Source organism: Sciurus carolinensis, chromosome 8 (assembly GCF_902686445.1).
Source record: "Sciurus carolinensis chromosome 8, mSciCar1.2, whole genome shotgun sequence".
Lineage (NCBI taxonomy): Eukaryota > Metazoa > Chordata > Mammalia > Rodentia > Sciuridae > Sciurus > Sciurus carolinensis.
This window is the reverse complement of record NC_062220.1, coordinates 15,145,625-15,168,203: the sequence shown is the minus strand read 5'-3', so window position 1 is coordinate 15,168,203 and position 22,579 is coordinate 15,145,625. Positions and strand designations below refer to the sequence as shown.

The 22,579-nt window shown below is 45.5% G+C and overlaps 1 long non-coding RNA gene and 1 other non-coding gene across 2 annotated transcripts; one reads left to right on the top strand and one right to left on the bottom strand.

Moving 5' to 3' along the window:
- Positions 1-1,495: 1,495 nt before the first annotated feature.
- LOC124991686 (uncharacterized) lies at positions 1,496-22,168 on the bottom strand. The gene is made up of 5 exons (XR_007109919.1): positions 21,855-22,168; positions 17,431-17,500; positions 11,673-11,818; positions 5,564-5,780; positions 1,496-2,364 (listed from the first exon to the last, which is right to left on the bottom strand). It is a non-coding gene; the product is annotated as an uncharacterized LOC124991686 (long non-coding RNA).
- On the top strand, positions 9,400-9,502 carry LOC124992088 (U6 spliceosomal RNA). Its single transcript, XR_007110083.1, has one exon. It is a non-coding gene; the product is annotated as a U6 spliceosomal RNA (small nuclear RNA).
- Positions 22,169-22,579: the final 411 nt, after the last annotated feature.

The window sequence follows — 22,579 nt, the reverse complement described above, 5'->3', positions numbered from 1 at the left end:
CCTTCTGTGCTTGGTCCCAACCCTGGGCCTGGCAGGCACTCAGGAAACATCAGACAGGTGAAGGGACACCCAGGGACAAAGGGCAGGTGGGGACAATCCTCTTCTACCCATTCTGGGCCGCCTCCTCCTTGGTGCTTCCACTGGCCCTTCCCACCATGTCTGAGGTGGCCTGGTGGGTCTCCCCCTCCACGTGCTCCTGAGTCTGCAGGCACCTCATTAAACCAACCCCTCCTTCTCTCTGGCTGCCATATGGCGTCTTCCTACAATGAAAGCTTGCTGTGGCACACTGCTCAGCCCAGCTCTGTCACCACCTCAAACGTAAGGGCGGAGCCCAAGGGGTCTCCATTCCCATGTGTGGTGAAGCAAACTGAGATGGGATCCCACCTGGTCCAATCTGGCTGTCTCTGGAATCTGGCGTCCCCTGCTGCTATGGCTTGGAGGGAGGTCTTACCCTCCTGGCCTCTCCCTACCCCAAGAACAACCAACTTTCACAATAACAGAAACTGTTGATGACAGACTGATAATAGTAAAAGAAGCAGGATGTAAACGTGTCAATTCAATATGTTCCCAATTTCCTAAAAAGTTCCATATGCCTCAGAACAACAGGGAAGAAATACACAAAAATGTTAACAGTTTTCTGTCTGGTGGTAATTGGTGGTGGTGACATTTTTGTAAATATATTTTGAGCTTTCCCTGTTTTTCCCACTGTTGCAATAAAAAAAAAGTCATTTTCAGAATGCCTTTATGAACTGTTGTGCTTAGCTGGAACACAGTGGGATAGTAGAAATCCCATTAGGTGATAATCCAAGTGAGTCCAATGCTTGACATTTGAAAATTCTGGTTTTATTCACACTGCAAAAGGCCATCTCTGCTCTGCCTTGTAAAATTTCATTCAGGGGCACCAATTTAGGATCCCAGTTATTGCATAAATCAAGACCCCCACCTCCATAACAAAATTGCTTTTTTAGAAGCCTCTCACTCTGCCCTGCTCCCACCCATCGGCATTTCAGATATAGCTTTTCGTGATGAGGCGCTGCTACGGTTTGGATAAGAGGTGTCCCCCAGAAGCTCCTGTGTTAGTGCAGGAATATTCAGAGTGAAGTGACGGGCTCATGAGGGCTGTAACTTAATCAGTCCATCCTAGTCCGAATGGACCGACTGGGTGGTAACTGTAGGCAGGTGGGCATGGCTGAAGGAGGTGGGACATGGGGGGTGTGCCCTGGGGGTTACATCATGTCCCTCCTGGCTCCTCTTTCTGCTTCCCAGCCACCATGAGGTGAGTTTTCCTCCACTCTGCTCTTTGTTCATGATGTTCCACTGCCAGAGCAATGGAGCCCGCCAACCAGGGACCGAACTTCTAAATCTAGGAGCTCGAAGTAAACTTTTCCTCCTCTAAGGTGTTTTAGCCAGATCTTTTGGTCACAGTGATGAAAAGCTGACTAATGCAGGGCCAGGCTTATCATACATTCTGGAGAGGTGACGTGTGTGTGTGTGTGTGTGTGTGTGTGTGTGTGTGTGTACATTTTGTCACTTACCGGTCCTGTGATCTTGGGCAAATTATTTAGATAGCATAATGGCCCACCGAGAGGTCCATGTTGAATTCTTGGAACCCGTCCACATGTTATCTTACCTGGTTAAGTGATTAAGCCTGCAGAGGGAATTCTCCTAGATTATCTGAAACTTCACTATCAGGAACCTAACAGGGAAATGAGAGTAACGTGAACAACTTTAAAGAGCGATAAACACCAGAGAGTGATGGCTAAGGGGAAAAAGTGATCCCGAGGTGGGGCAGGGCAGTTGGAAAGGGTAACACAATTCTTAATCCCATCCCTACTTCCTGATGCTCCACTGGGACTAGTAGGAAACAGACAAAATCCTAAACAGCCTCATAAATAGCTTCTAACCCTGAGTGCAGCAGGATGGAGATGAATACACAGCCTAGCCAGAAACCGAGGGGCACCCCCTAGACAGCCCCAAGCCTGCCTTCGTCCAGAACTCTGTGTTAGATGGAGGAAGACGCTGGGCCCACAGTGAGGGATACTGCTCTGGCTAAAACAGCTGACCCGGTATCCATATTACATAGGGTCTCCAAAGGGAGTACGGAAGCCCCAGGCTAGAATGTCTTCCTCGGCACTAATGCCCAATGCCCAAAACAGTGCCTGGTGAAGAATCATCAAGGGATGCCAGAGGTAGAGGTCGAAACATGGTCAGAAACAGGATATTACGGATTACAAAGACTCCCCACAGAAGACTTACTGACTCCAAAAGAGGTGTCCAGAGTATCACGGACTGGTAATTTATTTCCCATGGTTCTGAAGGCTGGGAAGTCCAAGGCTGAGGTGCTGGTGTCTGGTAAATGGTGTCCTTGTTGTGTCGTAACATGGTGTAGGGCATCACAAGGTGGAAGGGAAAGAGCACACAAGCTCAGGTCTCCTTCCCTCCTTTTATAAAGCCACTAACCTCACCATGGGGGCCACCATCATGACCTCCTCTAACCCTAATTACCTCCCAAAGCCTCACCTCCAAATACCATCAACATATGAATCTGGAGGTTAAACTTCCAACACATGATCTTTGAGGGAACAATTCAGACAATAGCAGGGGAAAATAGCAACTTTACAGTGGACAAATCCAGAAGACACCACCTTATCCAAGGGACCAAGGTGAGCAAAGTACAAGAAAGGGACAGGTCAAGGTCATGCGCCTCCTGAGGGGATGCACTGAGGAGGCAACAGCATGACTTCTGTAGTGTAGTATAGCACCTGAATTTAATCATTAAAAAAACACCAAAAATCTCACGTTGGGGAACATTCTACAAACTAACCAGTGACTTTTCAAATGTGCTACGATCATGAAACAGGATGACTGACCTATTCCAGACTGGAGGAAATTAAACAGACATAACTAAATGCGATGTGGACTCCAGATTGACACGAGAATCTAACAAAAGACCAACAGGCAAAATTCTAATAAACTCTGTAGATCAGTGAATAGTATTGTATCAATATTAACTTCCTGGTTTTGACAACTGCACTACGTTTACAGATTATGTTAGATAATATTGGAGGAAGCTGGGTAAAGAATAGATGGAAATTCTATGTACTATTAATGTAACTTTGTTGTATGTCTGAAATTATTTTAAAATGGAAAGTTAAACATTAAAATAAAAATAATATAAATATTCATAATATTTACAAATTATAATATAAAATATATAGTTATATAATATATAATATAAAATAATTATAAGATAATGATTATAAAATAATATAAATTGGGTCGGGGTTATAGCTCAGTGGCAGAGCACTTGCCTCCCACGTGTGAGGCACTGGGTTCGATCCTCAGCACCACATAAAAATAAATAAAGATATTGTGTCCATCTACAACTAAAAAATATTTTAAAAAGTAAAATAAAATAACATAACATAAATTTATAATATAAACAATTATAAAATATATCATATAAATACTTATAATATTTATAAATTATAATAATAATCAAGTAGTACCCGGCACTCATCATAGGCTCTCAAAAAATATTTGTCTAATTAATAAATAAATCTCAATTTTCCATCCTTGATAGCACTTGACCCCCGCCAAGCCCCTCCCCTTTTCCACCTTTACACACCCAGCACTCTATTTGGTCCCATCCAGGTAAGGTGGAAATGCTATCAAGGAAAACTGATATATTAGCCTAAGTAGAAAATCTGGATAAAGCAGTTCAATCAATTAATTGTGGGGCTGGGGTTGTAGCTTAGTGGTTAAGCGCTCATCTAGCATGTGTGAGGCCCTGGGTTTGATCCTCAGCACCACATAAAAAAATAAAATAAAGGTACTATGTCCATCTATGACTTAAAAAAATTTTTTTAAAAGATAATTGTGAGAAACAGAAAAAGAAATGGAGTTGAGGTGTAGCTCAGGAGCAGAGTACATGGATATGGGTGAAGCCCTGGGTTCAATCACCAGCACCAAAGAAAACAAACAAACAAACAAAAAGCTATGTAGAAATCCTTTAAATACACTACAGCAAAAATCAGTGAATGACTAAACAAAGCAGAGTTTGGTCACAGACATTTCAAAAAATACCCTCTCCAAGTGGAACACACCCAAACAAGAGAGCCACCTCAGCAAGTATGCTGCATTTTAGAACAATGTAGTGCAGATTTAATTTAATAAAATTAATTTAATAAAATAAAAACCCAAAACCAAGAAGAAATAACAGAATGAGATGGAAAAGGGGGTTGTAGAACTAAGGAAACAATTTGAAAACCACAATGCTATGATTACAGATACAATAAGTAAATTAGAAAGAAAAGAAACTAGTCATGGCTAAAAACCAAACTAACATCACAGAGGAGAGACTCAACAGTGGATGTAGAAGATAGATTAAAAAGGATGTGATATACATAAAAAAGAGATTAGACAGGATGTGATATACATAAAAGTCAGAGTCTAAGTTAATTTGTGTTGTCATATACACATCTCAACAAAAACAACATAAAATGACTCAGAGATATAGGAAAAATTCTCTAATTTGAATAAAGATTCAATGTGAAAGTTTAACAGTACAGTTATTCCAGGAAAAACTGTTTTAGTATCATTGATAATTGACATAACTTGTTTAAGATTCTGAGCTTCAAAGATTTAAAGAAAAACAAAAAGAATTGTTCAGACATATTAGTAGAAGGAAAAAAATAAAAGCGGGTAACTTTTAAAGGAGGAGGAGAAAAAAAATCAAGGTAATCTCAGACTCACCCCAGACCAGTATTCAATGCCAGAGGACAAAGGGTTCATCTAAAAGTGTCGGAGGAGAAAAGTGCCATCTGAGAATATTATACACAGCCAAACTGACATAAAATCAATGGCAGACACTCACAAACATGAAATAACTACTTGTAGCCTTTAGTTACCATGGGCCCTTCCTTAAAAAAAAGTATTGGTGATGCAATCTAGCCAAGAGACGAATGGAAATACAGGCCCCTAGAAGGGAAAAACCACATAGAGGTATAGATGGTGGGTATCAAATCCACTTAAATAGATAACTAGGATGAAAGGGAAAATATACAAGAAGAAAAAATGGGGGAATGAGGGAGGGGAGAAGGCCGGCAAGGAGCAGGACGATCCTACCTCTCCTACCGACCAGCTCTTGGGGTCGGCCCCCTCCTGGAGTAAGCACTGATCACTCTGCCTAGGCTTTGTATTTCACTACCTCCATCTCTAGCCAGGACTAAGGCATTCATTAATTTGACCTGTTTTCTTTTCTTTTTTATATATTTAGTTGTAGATGAACATAATACCTTTATTTTATTTATTTGTTTTTATGTGGTGCTGAGGATCGAACCCAGTGCCTCACACATGCCAGGCAAGTGCTCTACCCCTGAGCCACAGCCCCAACCCAGTTTGGCCTATTTCTAATATTTCTATGAAAAGAATCATATTGTGTCTGACTTGCTTTATTTTCCACTCAAAATTATGGTTATCTTGATACCAGTTTGGTGTTTGGGGATTGTCTCATTTTTGCTATAACAAAAATCCCACGAACTGTGCATTACACAACACTTACTTCTCCAGTTCTGTAGGTGGGAGATCCAAGACCAAGGTATTGGTGAGGACCTGCTTCCTGGATCATGGACGGCTATCTTCTCACTGAGTCCTCACACTGCACAAGAAGGGAGGGAACTCCCTGGGTCCCTTTGGTGAAGGCAGGAATCCCATTCACGAAGGCTCCTCCCTGGTGGCCTAATTAACCCTCGAAGCCTCTACTTCTTCACACCTTCACACTGATGGTTAAAATTGCACCACATGAAAAACAATTTCAACATATGAGTTTGGGGGAACACAGCATCCAGACCACAGCATGAATCCACATCTTCCAGAGCTCAACAAAGAGGAGTTGGAATGCCCACTTCTTTTATGCAGCCATCATTGCTGACAATGCTGTTTCCCCCGTGCCTGTGACTGGAGAGGAAGCGAGGATCCCAGTGCCTTCCTCGTGTCCTCCAGGTTTCCAGTGGCTTCCACAGGGCAGGCGGGTCAGGGGCCTAACGTGGGCTGTCAGGACTGGTCACCAGGTGGCCACTTCACTGGTGTGGCCAGCTGTTCCCCACCCTGCAGAGAATCATCTTGTAGGTGCTGTGGGTAGGGGAATTTCCCAGGCCTACAGGAAGGCACAGGTTGGCCTTGGGAACTCTCTACTGGTTTAGAACACAGCAGATGGACACCCTGCTGCCTTCACAGCAACTTCTGGGGCTGGTGGCATAGTTCAGTGGTAGAGCACTTGCCTAGCAGGAAAGAGGCCCTGGGTCCCATCCCTGGCATCAAACCACCACACCCCACACACACCATACCACACCAGGCTCTCCCTAAAACGAGACTGGAAGATACCAATCTCTAAGTGCATAGGTCCTTGCTAGAAATACAGAATCTCTTGCCCCACCCAAGACCAAAAGGTATTGGAGATTGAACCCCCTGATGCTCTAGCCATGAGTTACATCTCCAGCCTCTTTTTAAAAAAAGCTTTCTAATTGTAGATAGACATGATACCTTTATTTTATTTATTTATTTTTATGCAGTACCTCACATGTGCTAGGCCAGCACTCTACCACCGAGCTGCAACGCCAGCCCCCACAGCCCTTTTTATATATTTTATTTTGAGTCCGTGTCTTGCTGAGTTGCCCAGACTAGCCTCAGACTCGCGATACTCCTGCGTCAGCCTCAGGCGTAGCGAGGCCTACACCACTTCACTGGCAGAATTTTACATTTTAATAAGATTTCTAGATGACTTGTATGCACATTCAAGTTTGGGGGACACAGGCCTTCATCCTTCACTGTGTGTGTTAGTTTTACCAAAGTACAACACAGATACAGAAAAATGTTGTCACAAGAGTATCATCTGGTGAATTACCAAGTGAATCCACGGGGATATCCAGGCCCCATATTGAGAACAGAATAGAGTTCCAACACCCTAGAAGCCCCCTTTCCTGCATAATCCCCCTGGCACCAAAGGTAACCAATATCCCAGCCTCTAACAGCAGAGGTTAATTGGGTCCTTGTTTTTCCTCACACAGTTGGAATCATGGTGCAGGGATTCTTTTGTGTTTGTGAGACTCTAAATCCCTTATCTGGAACCCCAACTTCCCACTGTATACTTAGAAGTTGTGTCCTGGTCTCTCTCCACTTTGCTGTGTCTTCCGTCTCCAGAAAGTTAATGTAAAAGAAAGCCCACTCATTCGAATAAATACTTAATGAGCACCTAGACTGTGCCAGGATTGTTAGGGGCTGAACCCTGTAATGGTATTGCCAAGCTGGGAGCGCTGTTTCAGGGAGGCATCCTGCCCAGTAGTTCTCAGGGCTGTGGAAGATTCACATTGGCATGTGAGTTCAACCTTTCAGACGAATTTATGACCTGCCCTAAAAATACCCCAAACTGTTGTTTAGGGCACAGCCAGCAAGGAGCAGCAAGACCTCCACTCAAGTCTTTTGAACACTTTGAAAAGTTTGGGTCCAAGAAGTTTCTGGCTCAATTATATCTACTTTTTTTTCAAACATTATTTGATTTAAAATTGCGGTTCTCCCAGCTAATGGTGTAACTGTCTCCAGAAGCCTAGGCCACTTGTTCCTCTCAAGGCTTCCAGAAATAAATGTGCATATTACCTGGCACCAGGTTTCACATGGACGCCTGGGCACAGCAATCATCTGGGTAGTTCACCACCAGCACTACTGTGAGATCCGTGGACACTCTCCTTCTTTCTGGGCCTCATTTTTCTGAGTTCTAACTAGACGGAAATAAACTGCATCAGAGGTTTTTAACCTGGAATCCAGGATCCACCAGGGAACCCATTCATCCCTGGAAATTACGTGGAAGACCGTATGTTTGTTTTTGAGGGAAAAGGAGTCCGGATTATCACGATGCCCTCAAATTAAACACCATCGTGTTTGATGACCCTGAGAACATTTTTGGTATTAATATTCTGCATCATATGGTTACAGGAGACCTTGATTTTTGCTGGTGTGGCTCCAGTTGAACTTTAAAAAGAAAAGACGACTTGCTTTGACTTTTTCCTTCATACATTCTTCTGCCCTGTCAGAAAGAATACTGTGAAACTGCAGGGCCTCCCAAACAGCCTCTCACTCTGGTCTCTGCAGGTGAGATAACATCAAGGGTCATTTCATTTGAAACAGCATGGCCCTGGATGGAGTCCCTCAGTTTCAGTATGACCTCAGCCTGGGTCCTGTTGTATTTGTCTGGCTTGTTTTCTAAATGCTGCAGCTATTATAACCCACCAAACTTGTTTGCAAACCTGGTTCTCATAACCATGTGGATGAAAACATGCCAATATATTCTGACCCATTCAATGGTCCAATTTTCTCTGCCCAGAGAAATGACCCTGGATGGTAAAATGCATCAGATGGGATGTCACCTGAGAAAAGGAGTGAGGCAGAGCCCTTCCTACCTCTCTGAGACCAGGATCCATTCATTCCCACATAATAATATTAAGTTACACATTCCCTCTGTGGGGCTGGTTCCCCTGGTAGTGCCCTAGCAACAACTTGAGCCAAAAGTTTTCATTACAAACTGCTTGGTCAGTATAAAGGAACCAGCTTGTATTCCTGCAGAGAGCAAGACGTGCTAGACTTGCAAACATTCTCAAAATAATTACACTGGGCTCATCGCAGATGAAAGAGGTGGTTCTCATAACCATGTGGATGAAAACATGCCAATATATTCTGATCCATTCAGAACTCACCCTGTTCCTAAACATAAACTTCTTTGTTCTTAGTTATAAAGAAATAGAGCTCCAGGATCAACTCTTGCTACTCTAAGTGTGGTCCCCAGACCAGCAGCACTTGGGGCTTATTAGAAATGCAAAATGATCAGTGACACTCCAGACCCACTGAACCAGCGTGTGCATTTTAATATTTTAAATCTCCAGGTAATTCCTAATTGGGGGAACTAAGAAGTTTGAGAAGTACTCCCTCAGCAGCACCCAAAACCTCACCAGCAGTTGGTGCCTGACATGTCTGTGACTCTCCAGCAATACTGATTAATGAACCTGAGCCTTTTGCCTCTAAACCTGTACTCTCAGCCTGAGGCACTTGTAACCCACCCTGAGTCTTCTCCAGAGTACAGGCTGTCTCCTGCGTTCACCTATTAATCACCTGAACACATGACTCACTTAACTTTGCTGGCAGTCATAAGGATGTTTTGATCCACAATGGGCCAAATACAGGATAGTGGTCCCAGGAGCTCCTCCCACCTACAGACATCCCAGGACCTTAGTTTGTGTAAAGTGCTGTTTGCACAATGACAAATTATCTAAGGACACATTTCTCAGAACTTGTCCCACCATCAAGCAACACGTGACTCCACTTTTGCACAGAAAGTCTGTGTCTCTGAGCTTGCTTTGGCAGCACACTTACTAAAACTGGAACAACAGAGAGAAGATTAGCATGGTCCCCAGGCAGGGATGACATGCAGATTCGGGAAGCGTTCCATATTTTGGGACGTACTGGGGACCAAATTAGAACAAGTTATATTCCATGCCTTTATAATTTTGTCAAAATAAATTGTAATGTTATATATAATAAAAAGGAACCAATAATATATATATATATTATACACACATATGTATATTCAGGTATAATAAATAAAAAGAAAGTTTGTGACGTTGGTTTTATGTGCTTGTTCTACTTTTTCTAATTACATCACAATAGAGTCATGGCTGTTAACATTTTGTTACATGTCGTTTGTAACCCTTCAGACACTCCCTGGGGTGGACACCCACAAGGCACAAGCCAATGTTCATTTGAGCCTCCAAAACAAATGGGTTTCCAAACCTCTCTGTGGAGTGGCCATCTATGACCACGAGCTAGGCTCAGAGCCTGACCTCAAATTAGCAAGGAGCCCTCACCCAGGTGTTGCCAGGACTTCAGGAGCCTGTGACTCTCTGGTGCCCTGGAAGTTTCCACCACTACTTCCTTTTGCTTAGGTTTACCCAGCGTGTTTAGTAATTTGTAAAAATGTTTCTCTTCTCTATCTTTCAAGAAAAGGAAGCTGCAAAACAAGCCCCAAATTTCATAAAGTGAGCATATGATGAGCTACTCTTTAGAAGAAACATGGAGAAACCAAAAATTCCAGTAGGAATCAATTGCCCAGGTTTAGAAACAATCACTGGATGAGACGGTAACGGCTGCTAGAATGTGTGCATTCCCAGCATTTTCCAGGACTTGCCCCGGTCCGATGATGGCAGCGTCTTTCCAACTCCACTGGGAACACAGCACATGAGGACAGACCCAAACCGGTCATTGCAGGAGCAAAAAGAACAACTTCGACCTGTTGCACAGATCAGACTCTGATCCAAATTAACAAGGGAAATACAGCCACTCACCCGGGAGAATCTTTTTTTAACAAATAGCTTTCAAAAAAAATCAGCCTGCCTCTATTGTGGGTTAGGGGTAGATCTGGCTGGCTGTCCCTTTCAAGCCATTTATAAAAGCTCCTAGGACCATCTTTTCTAGTAGTACAATTAATTCAACTGCATTCAAGATCACCTGTGGATCGTCACTGGTCTTTCTGCTTTTTCCTCTTTCTATGCTTTCAAGTAAGGGGTCCTCTCGCCCAGCTCTTGGTAAATAGGCTTTCTGCGAACTGCACATGGCGTGTTCAGTAAGACATGGGAGGAGGGGAGGAAGAGCTTGGAACGAGAAGCAGTTCCATGGTGTGCTTTCCTGGAACACTGCAGAACCCACGCCAGCTACAGGAGTCAACTAGTATTCTACCTAGGGTGGAACGCAGGGCAGGGGCAGGTGCCCAGTGCACGCCAAGCTGTCAGCACAGCACCCAGCCATGGGGTCCAGGCGATACAGGGAAACTCTTCAAGTACCACCCTCAGCCCTGTTTGGATTCTGCTGCTCTCTTCACCTCCACGTCCACATAAGGGCCAGTGGTGGCCCAAGATCACTGTTCCATCTAGTGCCCATCACTCTTTTCAGGCACTGGCCAGGAACCCACAGTGGTTCAAATCTAGACCAGCACCCAGGTCTCTCCGGTCAGTCTCAACCCCCGTCCTACACTCCCTCCACCTGGGTCACACCAGCCTCCTCCCTGTCCTCTGCAAAGCCTGCTCATGTCCTTTCCCCTTCCTGAGAGGAGTGGAAAGAAAGCAAGTGGCTTGAAAATGACTCCATTTGACTGGAGCTCAAACACAGGTTGAAGGTGACTATGGAGCAAATGCTGGTGAGTGAGCTCAAAGTCCAGTGCCCTGTCCCTGACTTCTGCTTCCTCCTGTGTCCACTGAAAATTAATCAATGGCAAAACAGCCCATGCAGTTGGTAAAGTATTCGTGAAACTCTTCCAGTGATCATCTGAAAATACATTACAATTATCAGACATCTGGTTTACTAGAATACTTGTGGGGTGGGGATTGAGTACCATTTAATAAAAAAGTCAGATTTTATTGCTTTTGGTCAAAGGCCAGAGCTAGATTGAAGAGCAAAGAAGTGTACACTGTAATCTTGAATTGGAGTCAGAGTAAATAACATTTCAGGGGACATTTCAAAGAAATTATTTCTGGGTCAATTTAACAGTACAGTCTAAAATAACTTCAGCAGCCTGCTCAAAAACTAAACTCTAAGAGTAAGGTGAAGTCTGCACCAAAGAGTAAGAAACTCACCTTTTCTGGAACAGTCTTAGGAGAACACTTGTTAGAATTATGCCCAAGAACTTCCTGGTGGAAAGAGGTGATGGGCGGGAAGAGTCTGGATGTGTCACTCATCAGTCAGGCTGCAATCTGGGAATGGGTTCAGAAAAGCCTTGTCTCTGTTTGGGAGAGATAAAGGTGGGCAGTGAATGATGTGCTCCTGTCGTTGTATGTGCTGTGTCCCCACAGCCCGCCCGCTGGACAGCTGAAGATTCTGCTCTTCAGATTTACAATGCTAAGAAGCTGTCTATGGGTCTGCTTATTCCTCCCGAGACCTTCTGCAGGTTGAATTATGTTCCCTCAGATATACTGACATCCTAACCAGCACTACCTAAAAATGCAACCTTATTAGGAAATACAGGGTCTTTGCAGATATAATCAAGTTAAGATGAGGTTATGCTCTGATCTAATATGACTATGGTCCTTATAAGAAGAGAAAATAGAGACAGACACACGGAGGGAAAACAAGAGGAAGGAGAGAGCACCAGTGCTGTGGGGGAGAGCACTGCCCAGGGCCTTCGGAGAAGCAAGGACGGAGCCTCTCCTAGAGCTTTCAAAGAGAGGCTAGTCTCACAGACCCCTTGATCTCGGGTGTCCAGCTTCCAGAACCACGGGAGAATCCATTTCTGTTGTCTGAAGGCCCCCAGTGTCTGTCATGTAGCCCTAGCAAAGCAAGGCCTGCACAAAGAGCTTTGGCTTCTCCTCCAGGCAAGCCCTCTCTCCTTGGAATGCACGTGCCTAGGGAGAGCGCGGCCCCAGCACCCCTGAGCTCCCCACGCAAATGCGGACAGTGGACGTGACTAGTGAACTACAGTGAACTACCGATGCAGTAGCTTGCTCATGCTTGCTCTCTCGAAACTCTTTTTATGGGAAAATTTTAATACACACGAACAGAGCAGGGTAATGACTGTCCTGTGCCCACCTCCAGGCTTCAGCCACGATCACCGTTTCCCTGGACTGGCTTAGGCCATCTCTGGCCCGTGTTTGTTTCGCATGGGGGACGGGTGCAGTGTTGTGAAGCAAACTCAGTCCATCATGCCAGGTCATCTGCAAAGCTTTAGTCTAAATACTTGAGACACATCTTTCTGTTCATTTGAGAGCTGTGTATTTTATTAGTCATGTGAAAGAAAAGAATAGCATTTCTCTTTTATTGTTCAGTGTTGGGATTTTTTGTTTCGATTTTTAGATTTTGTGGTTTTTAACATATTCGTAGTTATGTAATCACCATAATCTAATTCTAGAATGTTTTCATCATTCCAAAAAGAACCCCTGTACTCATCAGCAGCCCTTCCATATTCTTCTTCCTTCCAGTCCCAATCATTAATCTACTTTCTCTCTCTATGCATTTTTCTATCTTGAACATAGCATTTCAGTGGAATCATAAAATACACAGTCTTTAGTGACTAGCTTTTTTTGCTGGGCATAATATTAATAAGATATGCCTATTTTATAGTGTTTATCAGAACTCATTCTTTTTATGGCTGAATAATATTCCTTTGGGTGGATATACACATTTTGTTTATCCAGTCATCAGTTGATGGGCATTTGGTTGTTTCCATCTTTTAGCTATTATGAATAATGCTGCAGTGAACACTCATCTACAAGTTTTGTGTAGACATGTGTTTTCATTTTTCTTTTGTATATAAGAGCAGAGTTCCTGGAACAGACTAACTATATTTAACATTTTGAGGAACCACTAAACTATTTTCCAAAGTGGCTACACCACTTTACAATCCCACCAGCAATGTGTGAGTAGTCTGTCTTAATCAGCTCTTTGCCACTGTGACAAAATTTTTTTAAGGTACCAGGTATTGAACATCAAGCAACATCCCCAGTCCTTTCCATTTTTATTTTGTTTGAGTTGACTTCATGAGACTCACTGTACACAGGCTGGCCTTGAACTTGTAGTTCTCCTGCCTCAGCCTCCCAAGTCACTGGGAGGCATCTACCACTGCACTCAATTCACTGTGACCAAGCACCTGGGCAGGGGCTGAACTTAGAGGAGAAAAGGTTAATTTTGGCTCATAGTTTCAGAGGTTTCAGTCTGTGGTCAGCTGGCTCCAAGGCAGAGCACCATGAGAAAAGTTGCTCACCTCACGGCAGCCAGGGAGCAAAGAGAGTAGAGGGACCAGGGACAAGATATAGTCCCCAAGCTCATGACGCCAAGTTTTAGACCCACTCCCTTCCACTAGGTACCACCTGCTACAGTTTCCACGACCTCCCAATAGCCCACTCAGCTGTGGCTCCATCAGTGGATTAATCTATTGATGAGATGAAGTCCCCATGATCCAAGCACTTCTCGAAAGGCCCACCACTGAACATTGCTTCAATGGGCACCAAGACTCAACAAGTGAGCCTCTGGAGGACATCCCAGATCCAAACTATAACATAGTCCAAGCTCTCCACAAACTCACCATTTGTTATCTATCTTTTTTTATTATGGTCATCCTAGTGAAAGCGAAATGATATCTCATTGTAATTTTGGTTTTTATGTCCATAACAACTATATTGTAGGAGAAATGTTCCTGTCCCTGTTTTTTAATTGTTGAGTTGTAAGAACTCTTTATATATTCTGGATATAAGCCCCTTATCAGATATGATTTGCAAATATACCCTCCCATCTGTAAACTGTCTTCACCTTCTAGATAATGTCCTTTGAAACACAGAAGTTTTCAACTTGATAAAGTCTGATTTATCTATTCTTTCTTCTGTTCTTTGTGATTTTGCAGTGCATCTAAGAAATCATTGCCTAACTCAACATCACAAAGATTTAGTCTTGTGTTTTTTCTAGAATTTTTTTAGTTTTGGTCCTTAGTTAGGTATATGATTCATTTTCAATCATTTTTTAAAAATATATGATACAAGTTAGGGGTCCAAAATCATTCTTTTGCATGTGCACATAGACATTACATTTTAAGTCAATTTCTTATTAACTTGTTCTATGATGTCTTACCTTTTTCCCATAAATGACATTTTAGATGACTTTCATCAGATTAAAAACATGAGTGGTTAAAAAAAGAAAACCCCTATGAAGAAATATTTCAAATGAGGAAATGGTTAGCCACTCCCTCATTGCCTGTAATCTCTGACTCATTTCCCCGATCTTAGTTTTCCTTCCTTTTCTTGTAATATTCTACAGTGTGGTCTAGCACTTAGTTGGCTCAGTCAGTGAGAACTTTATCAATTAGTTCAGTCCTTAACCTCAAGTATCAAATGTAAAACTTCATTTACAAACAGGTTGTGCATAAACAATGGGTCTGTCAGTCCTATGTAAATTAGAGATGAAAAGACCCTTGCTTCAGAGGATCATAGCCTAGGTAAAGAAGGGGTGGCATGTGAAGAATATAACAGAGCGAGTACCAACATGGCAGGAGGGAGGGACTGAAGTTTCATACAGGGAGGGGACCCAGGCAAAGGCTTAGACCTGGGACCAGGCAGGAAGCACCGAGGTCTGATGCCAACAGACGAGGTTCCTGGGGTGGAGCCAGATGCCCCATCTAGAGGGAGCAGTCCCCACTCAACCCCAGCAGACGACACCCCTACAGAGAGGTGGGCCCCAAAGTGCCAGACTTCTTATTTTTCTCAGAAGCTGAAAAAATTCTAAGCTTTGTGTATAATCCCTCATTTTTTAAAGTTAACTAATTTGAATTTTAAATAGTCTACAGTGGGTTTCTGAAACAGCTAAAGATAGAATTACCATATGACACAGCAAATCCACTCCTAGGTATGTTCCCCCGAAGAACTGAAAGCAAGATCTCAGGCAGAGAGCTGTATGCCACTGTTCTTCGGAGCATTATTCACCCAGCCAACAGGTGAAATAGCTCGACATTGTCCGTTAACAGGCAAATGCATAAACAAAATGTAGGTATACCATATAATGGAATGCTAGTCACCCATTCAGCCACAACATGGATGAACTTGGAAAACAGCATGTTAAGAGAAATATGACATAAATGTTGCCTGACTGCACACACATGAACCCGCTGAATGGTCAAGTTAATGGAGACAGATAGCAGATGGGAAATCATCAGGGGATGGGACAGGGGGCAGGAGCCATGAGGAATCATTCTTTATGGCACAGTTTCTGTTTAGGGGGATTAAGAAGCTTGGAAATAGTGGTGACGGTTGCACAACATGTAAATGTAAATAACACCACTGAAGTGTACATTTCATGTGGTTACAATGGCAAATTTCATGTTCTATATATTTTACCACCAAAACCAAAAAAAAAACAAAACAAAACAACAACAACAACAACTCTAGAGTGGCTCAGCAAATAGATCAGGGGTTGCTGTGCATGCTGTGGGCTACCAGCTTGGGCCCTTGAGCACAGAGAGATTAACACCCAATGCCTTGTCTACACTGAGCTCCTTTATGTGCAAGGACTCAGCAAGAACACAGAGCTCATCACTGGACAATGGAGAAGAGCTGGGGAGGTGGAAAAAATATAAAAGATATATTCCTGATGCTCAAACAGATTAAAGGCTAGAAATAGACCTGGCAGTAGTTAAGAGAGCAAAGTGTTTTCAGGAGGCTCCAGAAATGTGCTTTGAGAGATGCAGGGAAAAGGTCGCTCATAGTTGTGCAGATCACTAGAGAGTTCCTAAAGGTGACAGAAATTGAGCTGAGCATTGAGGGACAGGTAAGAGGGCAGGGATGCTCCAGAGACGACACGGCAAGAGTAACGGCCTGGGGGAAGAACAACAAGGGTAAACCTGGGCATGGAGTCAGGGTCAGGTGGCCTGGCACAGAATCCAGGAAGGGAGGTAGCTAACCAGGTAGGAGGGGATCAGGACAAGGCAACCATAACTGCCAAATTAAATTTGAGCAGAACAATGAGTTCTCAAAATCGTCCCTGAGAATGATTAGCCAGGCATGGGTACATTAAAGGGCTTGGGGACAGGTGGGAGACCAGCAAGGAGATTTCCCCAGAGCCATGGGAAGTCAGGCAGGGTGGTCCTGCGCAGTGGCCCATGGGGCTGGAGGGAGGGGACCCTGGGGGGCTCTCTAGAGGAGTCCTGTATAGAAGCTGCGATGGGGACAAGGAAGTCAGATGGCCAAGGGCGTCCCTTGAAGACGAAGAGAGGGGGCTGTTTGTGGAGATTTGGTTTTGGCTTCATGTCGATTTGTACTTTTTGTCTGTTTTTTAAGTTGGGGGAGGCTGGAGGGGCAGAAAGGATGACAGGGGAAGAGGGGAGACTGGAGGTGGAAGAGCGAGCTGATGGAGTGCAGCCAGGCAAGCACCCTGCAGCCTGCACAGGGTGGGGGAGGAAGGCAGGGGGCTTCCTCCTCCTCGCAAAGTGATGAGCAAAGTCATCCGGGGGGTGGAGGGACCAGGAGTGACGCTGATGGTTGCACAAGGGCACGTCCACTGGGAAGTGTCACTGGGAGCTGATGGCACTCAGGGCTGCAGCGTGCATGCCTGGAAACCCTGTGACCCGCCGGCGCAGTGCGCTCAGGAGCGCAGAGAAGGGGCTTCGGGTGCCGGGCGGCTTTCCAGGGGCTCTCCATAAAGCCCGGGGGCGGGACTCGGGTCCCAGGGACACAGCTTTGTAGTTAGTACTACTTTGTCATTTTGGGTGCAAAGTCTTTTTCCCCACACGTGCATTTATGTACGGTGTGAGGTGGGGCTTTGATATAGGTATAACTGTGGAAGATTACACCAAGCGAATTCACGAAGCTACCACCTCGAGGACTTATTTCTGGTGACAGTGTGAAAATGTATTCCTACCATTTTTGAGTTGTTGCTCATCGTTGAACGAAGGCACGTCTCCCAGGTCAGCCATAGGGTTTTCTGGACTCTGCAGAGAAACGGGAGAAGGCAGTCTGGAGTGGCCAGGAGAGTGGGAGTTCTGGGGTCTGCAGGTAGTGATGAGTGGGGGGTAGGTGGCAAGGCAGAAGGGTGGCAGGGCCAGGTGGTAACAGTGACAACCCTTAGGTCAAGCACAACCAGAGGAGGGGGCCCCACTGTGCTGGGATAGACCCACTATGTCTGGGCTCAGTCAGACCAAGTGCCCCAGCCATCAATTAGTGATGTCTGCCAGAGGCAAAGAGAGGAGAGAGGAGACATGGTCATAGCCCGTCAATCCCCTGAAGTGTGGTCAGAGAGATTCTGGGCTGAAATAGTTGGAGGAAGGACCACCCCTGTGGGTGACAGCAGTGTCCTGCCACTGGAGGCAGTGTAGTTAAGGAGGCCTAGACAACTGGAGGCAGTGTAGTTAAGGAGGCCTAGACAACTGGAGGGTGGGATGTTTGCATGGTCAGTAACGTGACTGTCCCAAGCTCTGCTGGGCAGTGAAGAGGACTGAGACCAACAGTGCAGTGTGAACTCGTGACGTGAGGAGAGCTTCCCGGAAGTCAGCACACGGACAAGACAGTTCAGGAACTGCAAGCGAAGAGGCTGATGAATAATCCAATTGTTTCCAAGACTAAACTCAGGTCCTCAGCGTGAGACCTAGGCCTTCCCTTGCTGTCTTCAGACCTGGTGAAGAACCTAACACCTGGCAGGTGCACCATGACCGGTGGGACCAGGGAAGTACTTCTAGGGAGCAGGAACACAGTGTCCCCTTTTCCAGCCCCGCACGTCGGGAGCTGGCAAGGAAAGGAAACAAGGGCTGAGGACACAGCTCAATGGTAGAGCGCTTGCCTCGCATGTGTAAAGCCCTGGGTTCCACCCCCAGCACTACAAAAAGAAAAAGAAAAAGAAAAAAGAAAAGAAAGAGAGAAAGACAATGGGGGAATGGACAGGTCAGGAGCAAGTCAGGTGACTGCTAGCAGGAGAGGGCTCAGAGTCCTCAGCTGTCACAGAGAGGGGCTGCTCCTAGGACCATGTACCCACAGTTCCAGGGAACAGCATGTGGATAATTTGATGGAACCCGTTCCTACTTTAACAAGACAACTCAGAGCACAGGTCCTGCTGGTGGTGGATTGGTTTCATCTCTCAAATGAAAGAGGTTGACTACAGAAAGAGAAGTGCGATAGAAATCAGACAGGTCAGGGGTCCAGTCCCAACCGTGCTAACCAAGTCTGCATCCTTTTGAAAAAAATGCTGAATGGCAGTCTTGCTGTGCCTTGGTGTCCTCACGTGACAATGGGGCCAACCCTCTGTCCCACCCATTTCATGGGATTGCTCTGATGAGAAAAGCGGATGTTCTTTCAAGCCGTTTCACATTTTGGTGAATTGTCCATCACTCTCCCCTGAGCTGCAGGTTGTTGTATAACATGTTGAAGTAAGTGGGTCGACCATCCGTGGGGGTTCGGAATCATCCATTATCTGGAGACGGGGAGGAATATCACAAGTTCTGATTCTGGTACAAAAGTACAGAATTCTTCACGTACAGCCTCCTGTTTCTCTCACACAGGGCATTATCTGCATGGTACCCAGGTCCTCCTCTTATGTTGCTCTTTTTAGAAATAAATGCATTCAGATGTCTTGTCACTAAAGCTGCCTGCAAGGAGGATGGGGAACCGGAGACCCTCAGAAGCTGTATGAGATCCTCCTCCCCCGCCGACAGACAGTGCTGTGTCATTGGAGACAAGTCCCCAGATCTGCATATCAAGTGTCCGGGAACAATGCTGGTAATGACAGACACAGGCAGAGCTGGAAGGCAAAGAGCTCCCTCTGTGAGGGAGGAACGGGGACACTTCACAATTTTAACTTGAGTGGATCCAAGAAAGTCAGTTTTGTGAAAGTGGCAAAAGAGGGGAAATGACTTGCTACAAAAGTAAAGTAGGACACGCAGCAGGAGCTGTGCGCTGATCAGAGAATGAGAGGGCCCGGCTGAAGGAGACGTCAGGTCTGCGACCTGTCTCCGGTCGACCAGATGATGAAGGATCCATTTTTAAGCACAACACGTGTGAACTGAAGTTTCTCCAGAGGCCTCATTTGTATTTAAGAGCTTCTAGATTGTTTAAACTCCACTGATTGGAGCATTGTGACCTTGAGGAGAGATGAAGTGCTGTAAATTAAGAAGCCTAAGTTGTATTGAGCTATTCTAGGCCCCACTGACAGCCATTTATCGTTGACCTCTGTATCTGACTTAGCATTTTTTTTCTCCTGGATAAAATCTTAAAATGTATATGAGGCTGATGGACCTCTGGCCTCTATTAAATCTAAAGCCTGGGAATGAGACAGCACTTGAGTCCTATAGGAAATTTCTGTGCTTTATTGAAAACAACATTTGAATCTTGTGGAAGATTCTCCTCCTCTTTTTGTGGCCACCTATCCGATGACCCCTCCAGGATTCTTGGAGAAATGTAAGAGGCTTATGTGATCTCGTCACAGGCGAGCCATGTCCTTGGGAAACCACGTCCTGCAGGAATTCCTGTCACCCAGAGCGTGTGTTCTTGTGGCATGGTCATTCGTGTTGGCTCAGAAGAAACTGTAATGTACACAGCTGCTCCCCGCCCTTTCCCTCGCAGCCATTTTCCCCGCCTCCCAACCACTTGTCAGTCTGTGAACATCCTAGCTAGCTATTGGTTCATCAGTCAGCTTGCAAGTGTCCTTCTCGGATATTGGTCCCCTGTTAGCTCAGCAGAATTCAATTGCTTTACTGTGGCTACCCCGCCATCTTTTCTCATCCTTCTGTCTCTCCTCCTCACTTTCTCTATCCTCCTGGCTTTCACTCTCTCTCTAGCGCACACCCTTTCTCTTTTCCTCTCATTTTCTCTCTTACCCTGCAGGGAGACACTCTATTTGCTTAATAAACTCCCTTACGTGATTTCCTGTGTCCGGCGTGGTTTCGGTGGGATTCCTTACAGAAAACATGTTCTTATTTCCTCAAAGCAGAGTTGTTATCTTCTCTTGACACAGACACTGAGATTATTTTTTTGTTTGTTGGTTTTATGGTCCTGTAGATTGAACCCAGAGGTGCCCTACCACTGGACTACATCCCCAGTCTGTTTGTTTGTAGACAGGTCTCACTAAATTGCCCACGCTGACCTTGAACTTGGCAATCCTCCTACTTCAGTCTTCCAAGGGACTAGGATTACAGGCATGTGCCACCACATCAGATGGAGATGATTTTTAAACAAGTGATTGCAGGTGAAAGGGAGACAAAAGTGGTGAATACTGGGCCCAGATCACACAGAGATGCAGTGTGAAAGCACGGGGGTGCCCTCTCCAGTCGTGGCTAGTAACACACGAGGTCCACCCATGAGACCGGGATGCACCTGGTGGAGCAAAAGTCCAACACCTGTGATATCGTAGATAAATATAAGTGGGGCTGGGGATGTAGCTCAGTTGGTAGCGTGCTTGCCTCATAAGCACAAGGCCCTCGGTTCAATCCCCAGCACACTGGTAGAGATCAGCATGGGAGCATGGCTTAGCCCAGCAGGCCTGGGCAGTTCCCACATTTCTCTCAGTCCTTAAAACCAGTGGTGAGGCGTCACTTTCTCCAGGTGGACCTCAGGCATAATGCAGAGAGGAGAGAAAGCCCTTCAAGAAAGAAGTCACAAAGCCAAGTGTGGTGGCACAGGCCTATAATCCCAGCGACTTGGGAGGCTGAGGCAGGAGGATCACAAGTTCCAGGTGAGCCTCAGCACCTTAGGGAGACACTGTCTCAGAAACAAAAAGGACTGGGGGTAAAGCTCAGGGTAAAACACCCTGCATTCAATTCCCAGTACCCAAAACAAAAACAAGCAAAGACGCCAGCAAGGCTTAGTTCTGGCCCAGGGCAGTCCTCCTCCCTGACCCCGCCTCCTGCTTTGTGGGCCTCCCTCTGCTGAGCAGCCAGGAGAGCCCAGGGAAGGCAGGGAATTTCAGTCTTGGGAGGAAGATGCAGGAGCCCTGACTCAGCCCGTCCTCGCTGCTCGGATCACGGGTGGGCAGGCCTGCGGGAGATGAGTCACTGCGCACTGTGAATGCTATTTTGAGCTCTGTCAAGGACTCGGATGCTCTTGTTGGCACCCTGGCACCCTTCACCGTCCCTCTCCTTCCTGGTCTGGCTGCCAAGAGACAAGTGTTGTAAGAACAGAGGAGCTGAGTGTTTTTAGCCCAAGACAGAAACTATCTGACTTTCTGTTCTTTCAGCTTCCTTCTCAGTTCCTGGAAGTCACTGACGGGGAACTGGGACTGAAAGCCACCTCCTTCTCAGCCTCCCAGGGCAGCCTGGGGGAGAAGCCATTCCAGGGGAGGGCAGACCTGGAGACACTTACCAAATGAATCACCTGGCCATTTCCTGAACTGAAAAGGACCCAAGAAGAAGCATGTAAGTTTAAGTTCCAGATTCTGTAAGGAAGAACCAGGTCACGACCTCCAGCTGAGTGCAACCACGCAGCACTTGGGTTAACAGCTCAGCCTATGTGGCTGCCGTACAGTCCACGGTGACAAGTCATGGGAGCCATACAGAGTCAGCTGCTGCACAGCTTCATCAGCTCCACCCAGTGCTGCTCGACCGAGTCACAGGAATTTGATAAGAAGGAGTCTGAGCAACACCCGCAGGCTCTGCGCTCTGCGCTAGGCTGTGGCACGCGGGGTCCACCTGTCCCGCCACCTCTCGCACATTCCCTCTCTTCCAGGACTCTCTCCAGTGCTGCTTAGGAGCAATTCAGACATCACGTCCAGAGGTCGTCTCATCTTCCCGGGGGGCTGTTTTCTGTACCTGTCACTGTCCTGGTCACGCCCCATCACCACACCCAGCACATCACAATATTGAACCCACATGACCGTCTCCCTCATTCCACTGTGAGCAGTTTGGGAGGAGGGATTTCCTTTTCTACACTAGCATCTAACACTGAAAGGTTCCTGGTAGAATTAATAAACTAATCAAGTCAAACTCAAGTCTGAGTCTAAGGTTCACGTTTTTCTACTCTATACGTTCAAAAAATAGTTCAGGATGACAAAATGACAAGAGATCTTCTACGAAAGACTCACAGATAAC